Raw genomic sequence first — 6,000 nt, 5'->3', positions numbered from 1 at the left:
CTACTTTTTGTATTTCAAAATATGGCAGAAATCTTATCTGAAAAATGAGATCAAAAGTAAAATTCAGCTGATTTGCATCTGTGCAGTCTTCAGAAGGGCTGCATGTGTATAGTCAAGAGCCAAACTTATCCCCATATTTTCACATTTTAATCTTATATCTATGTTGAAAATATTTTTCTGTAGTGTAAGAGATTATTACTGCATTTCAACCAAAAAAATTATCATAATACTGCAAAAATTATTGACACTTTTGAGTTTCAGCCCTAGCTTGTGAAAAGCTTTCACAGCTTATTTAAGTCAAAGTTCAAATGCTACTTAGATCTGAATGCCTATTTTTGGATTTGTGTAAACACAAGCAAATAGAGAACCTTTTTTCTTAAATCAAATGTGTGTTTTCTTTTTTCGTCCAAGAACATTCTTCTTTCAAGGAAGCCTTTAGAAAACTTGCATTAAAATTCATGTTTTGATGTAGGTAAAAATTTTATCTGAGACTATTACAGTGGAATCAAATGAAGGTAAATCTAGTGTCTAGTGATTATTTTTCCCCGCTTTTTGTGGATTTCCAATGATTTCCCATATATGATTAATTGCTAAATCTTTAGGAAACTGGATCCATATTTTTTTACATGCCCTAAGAAACTTATCCTGCCTCAAGCAAGAAGGGACAGTTAAGCAGAAATGGTTGTGCATAGCCAATATGCCATCCATAACCTCACAACACCAATCTGCCTCTAGAAGGACAGCGTATCTTATTTCATCCCCGAACTTCAAGATTCTTGTGTTTGTCCTTATGCAGTTGTTTCCCAACACTTACTAGCCAGCTCACTTGTATTCTAAATGATTGCTCAGCTATACCCCCTCACTATGGCGAAGGTGTAACTATGCCAGGCTCTTTGATGGTCTGTATTTAGCAGTGACATAATCCTCCCCTTTTTGAACACAGATTCATGACCACATCTTTTCTGCCTACCCGTAGCTACTCGGCTAAGTTATAAAATTGGCACCTGTCAGAGGCCAGCCACTAAGCAAGAGACCTAATGCTTGACTAGTCAGAATGTAGCTTGCCCGCATATTAGCTGTTACTAAGTCTCTAAGCCTTGTGATGCTAACAGGTATTTGGAATATAACCCAGAACCGTAAGCTGCAGTGTTTTCTTTGAACAAGCTAAGTAGCAGACCCTGTGTTGTCTTGTCAGAAGTCCAAGATGACAATTGCAGAGTTGCTTATGAATGAAAATTACCAGTCTCAGGATATGCATTTAGCATATTGTGCTCTCTGCATATACTATAATAACTAGGTAGGATGCTGAGCAAATGTGAGGCATTGCAGGGAAGAAGGGCAACACCAGAGGAACTGAAGATGCTGTTCAGCTGCTCTTGAGCAGCCTGTTGAATGAGGAACAGTCGAGCAGTCAAGGGGTTATTGGTCATGGATACCCAGCTGGTTTGTCTCATCAGCAAGTTCTGGGCAGGCATACTGGTGCCTCTGGCATGGTTTGTATGTGCTTAGCAAGAAATCAGTCTAGCTCCTGTGTCCTGGCTGATGCAAGCCAGAGGGCTGAGTGGGACAGGAGGGTCTTGTCTCTCCTTCAAGCTGGAAGTGAGCAGCTCCTTTATGCACAAGCTCATCTGCCCCAGCAGAGCATGTGGGGCCAGGCTGGCTGATTTAAAAAAAAAAGAAAATGTGTCATACAGCAGCACAGATGATAAACTCTCAAGTACGTCCTTCACTTCACACTGAAAATTATAAGGGCAACTAATACATACATTTAAAATTTTATTTGAATGCTGTTATCACAGGTATGCCTTATGGTGTATTTCCATGTGTGTATGCTACCTGACTATGATCTAAATTGACTCTTCCACATAATTAATGAAGTTGAAATGACTTAAGTACAAAGTCAGGTCATATTACTGAAATGGTATGTGTTGTTATTAACATGTTATCTCATTTGCATAATGAAATCAGATGGCTTTAGAATGTTTAAGCTTTTTTATTTTAGATGTAATTGTCATTTTGTCTTTCATTATTAACTAAAAAAAGTTACAAGAATAATGTGTATGAACTTTTGGAATGATTGATTTAAAACTAAAAGCCAGAGCAAATTAAGTGCCTTGTACTGATGTGATCTGGGACCAATGAAGGACAATAATGGTTTTAAGACTCATTTATTTAGCCGTAAGCTTATTTCTAGATCTGATGTTAAAGTAAGACTAAAAGCTTAAGCTGTAAGGTAGACATGCCTTATGTAAGACTCACAGAAGTTCCCTGCCTACAGACAACTGAGTCATCTTGGAAACAACGTAGAAAGCAGATAAGTTTTGCTTAAACTTGCCTTAACAGTGCAGTTGGGGGTAAGAATTGGATTTATTCTAAAAATTTATATGTTCAAAAAGTGACTTTTTAAGTTGAAATCAGTGAGCACTCAGCTGTTTGTGTAAACGTGGTAATTAAAGCAGCAGCTAGTTGACAATGTATAGCTATTTGTATTCAGTTTCCAGGTGAGGTGCATGCATATTTTTGCACATGTAACTCCTGTGGTCTGCTTTATAGTGTCACCTCCTGAGTGTAATATCTTTCAGAAGTGTCTTCTAGTCTTAAATGGACTGCAGCAGATCTGTGCTGGCCCCTCAATAAGTTGCTAATAATTTAGAGGCAAAATTGTCCTGCCTTTTTCTGGAGCATTTTCTAAAAGGCACTGAAAGAACACAGTAGTTAAAAACCTACTGACCCTAGTGGAGCTGGAGAAAAACCTCCTCTTACTCAGCCTTTTGTAGGCTCATCTCCTCAGGCAGCACTGGCTTAAATGAACTGCAGCATTTATGACCAAGCTTCTTAGACTACTATGAAAACTGCTTTAAGTAAAACTGGAAAACAAGGACTTCCAAGGAAATGGTTTGAAGCAAATAGCATTGACATGAGAGGAACACCACACCAAAACCTATTCACAAAAATTCCTTGAAGAAGTTCAGTGAATTGGCTGTAGTTATAATTTTGCAGTGTGTGTATCTTGGATTGCTAAGGGCCTGCAGTAACATGGTAACTAAATAGAACAAAAAGTGTAGAATAAAAAGGGATGTACAAAATGTTGAGCTGAAGAATGCCTGCAGGCATGCTAAAAGCTTCATGGGGTCGAGGTGGAGGCTCAGATCCAGCCTCTGCAGGGAGAGTACCAGAGGTCAAAGCCTCTTTAGTCACTCTTTCTTTTCCGAAGGCTGAGCAGGGCTATAATAAGTAGATATTAATTAGCAGCCATTTTACTATTTCTCTTAGAATAAATTGACAGCTTGGAAGGAAATTATTGTGTTAGAGTTCAGCACCTGATTTGCCTTCAGCAGCCTACGTACCTGCTTTCTTCTCCTGATGGAAGTTATATTTTTTACAATTAATCCCAAAGTTTGCAAGTTACAGTTGAAAGAAGTTGCATGTGTATCTCTAGTATCATTTGTGGGCTGAAGAAAGCAGCAATACAAATTCAGTCCAGAGAATTCTTTAAAATCAGCTTATATGGAAAAAAGATGTTACCAAGCAATTCAACCTAAAATGTCCAAGTGTACCTTATTTTTGATGGATAAGGCTTTAGCTTTCATAAGAATGATTCAGAGCTCAAATGAGTGTCCTGGTTTCAGCTGGGATAGAGTTAACTGTCTTCCTAGTAGCTGGTACAGTGCTATGTTTTGAGTTCAGTATGTGAAGAATGTTGATAACACTGATGTTTTCAGTTGTTGCTCAGTAGTGTTTAGACTATAGTCAAGGATTTTTCAGCTTCTCATGCCCAGCCAGGGCACCTGACCCAAAGTGGCCAATGGGGTATTCCATACCATGTGACGTCCCATCTAGTTTAGGAACTGGGAAGTGGGGGGCAGGGATTTGCCGCTTGGGGACTGGCTGGGTGTCAGTCGGCGGGTGGTGAGCAATTGCCCTGCGCATCATTTGTACATTTCAATCCTTTTATTACTACTGTTGTCATTTTATTAGTGTTATCATTATCATTATTAGTTTCTTCTTTTCTGTTCTATTAAACCGTTCTTATCTGAACCCACGAGTTTTACTTCTTTTCCTGATTTTCTCCCCCATCCCACTGGATGAGGGGGGAGTGAGTGAGCGGCTGCGTGGTGCTTAGTTGCTGGCTGGGGTTAAACCACGACAATGAGGTATTGTAGTTCCATTTTCAAGAGCAGACAGGTTTTAAAATTAGAATGAAAGGTGTTTAAACAAGTATTACTATTATAAAGATAAAGAAAATATCTACTGTATCAGATAGAATTAACTTTTCTTCCACCCATGATTTCTATAAAATTTTGAAAAGTCACACAAGTATTTTAGCTTGTAGATCTTGCTAAACAAAAATCCCAGCTCCACAAACTCTCCGTGACCTTGAAGAACAGACAGTGATCCAAAACACTGGTTGTGGCATTAAAGAAGCAAACTTAAGACCTTGGACAACTCCTGAGCTCTAGGAGATACTAAATCTAGAATGAAACTTCCTTGACAAAGTAGCAATCCCTTGCTGAATAGCCTGTTCTGCATTTGTTCTATTCTGGAACGTTGTAGCCAGGGATAGTCTAAATCTGCTGATGTAAAGCTGATTTGGCGTATTGTAGTACTTTAATCTGTTGTGTTCTTGGGTCAGTGTGTCTCTAGTAGGTGTGTAGTAGACATTGCAGAGGATATGCTGCCAGATTTTATTTCCCTTGCTTTGCTAGGTGGTGTCACAGTACTTTTACATGCTCCAGTGCTTAAAATTGCATAGAACCACATATTCCTCTTCTCCTTCATGCAAATAGTGGGCTGGCCCTAGAGAAGTTTTAGGATGCAGCCCCTGCTAAGGGAGGGAAGCTTTCAGTGTGCGTTGAGCAGCAGGCAGGAGAGGTTCAGGAAGGAGGGACTTGCAGCAACCTTCTGAGAATTTGCAGCTCATGCAGAGAAAGTGAGAAGCTGCTGAGGTGAGCAGGGAGCAGACCCAGCCAAACCTCAGAGCTGCTAGAGAGAAAAACTTCTGAAGGCCAACAGAAAAAAAAAAAGTGTGGTTTGGTGCAAGCCAGAAAGCCAGAGCTGATTAAAGCTCCACCTGGAAACGTGAACCTGTCCTGCAAAAAAACTAAAGCTCTGTTCCAGTCAGCTCCCTGTCACACCTGGTGTAAGGTGTAGCTCTTGCTTCCCTGGTCCAGTTACACAGTGGAGAGTCAACGTGTGCTCTGAATGGGTGCAGACAAATATTTTATCTAGTTTGGACTGAAAACTCAGTTTGGAGCTGAGAAATCTTTGTCAGTGAAAGTTTTTTATTAAAATTGGTAACTTTCCAAAAAGGTCAGGCCTCAGTAAAAAAGTGCTTAGATAAATTGGTGCATTTGCAAAGAAAAATCTTTCAAGAAAAGTTCTCATTCAGCTGTACTTCTGTTCCATGTAGTGTAGGACGATTTTTTTTTTAAGATAAGCATTTTTATATTCCAAGCTGGTGAAATTAATAGTCCTTTCACTGTTGTACCTCAAGGTTTGTTCTGTTTTTACAGGTAACTATTTTAAAAGCTTGAAATCCACTGAATATGGAAGGAACAGCTGCTATAGCAAATGTACCCCTTGATGCAAGCAGCATAAAACATGAGGAGGTCTGGAAACTGAAAAGTTATTTTACTTGGAGGTGTTGCAGACCCAGTAGGAAAACTCCAAACAGGTCCCATTAACAACCTGTTCAGAAAAAACAGGCTGTAAAGGAAATGTTTTTGAAAGGGATCAGGCATATGTTTTCTAATAAATTAGAAAGAGACATTGACTGTTGCATTTGCTTTTGGTGGAGGGGAGAAAGAAAAACTAGTATTAGCAAAGGTCTGGGCTGAAACTGGAACTTGATCCTCTCGGGTGCGTTCTCCTACTCAGCTGAGTTTTGAAAGCCAGTAGTCACAATGTGTAAAATGCACAGTGTTAGGAACGGTCCCTTTCTCCACTCAAAATCTATTACCGCAATTGAAGACAATTAAGTATAAACAATGTGCAGAAACA

This window comes from Haliaeetus leucocephalus, unplaced genomic scaffold (assembly GCF_000737465.1).
Source record: "Haliaeetus leucocephalus isolate CR32 unplaced genomic scaffold, Haliaeetus_leucocephalus-4.0 Scaffold687, whole genome shotgun sequence".
Lineage (NCBI taxonomy): Eukaryota > Metazoa > Chordata > Aves > Accipitriformes > Accipitridae > Haliaeetus > Haliaeetus leucocephalus.
The sequence above is the reverse complement of the archived record's forward strand: the minus strand, read 5'-3'. Positions refer to the sequence as shown.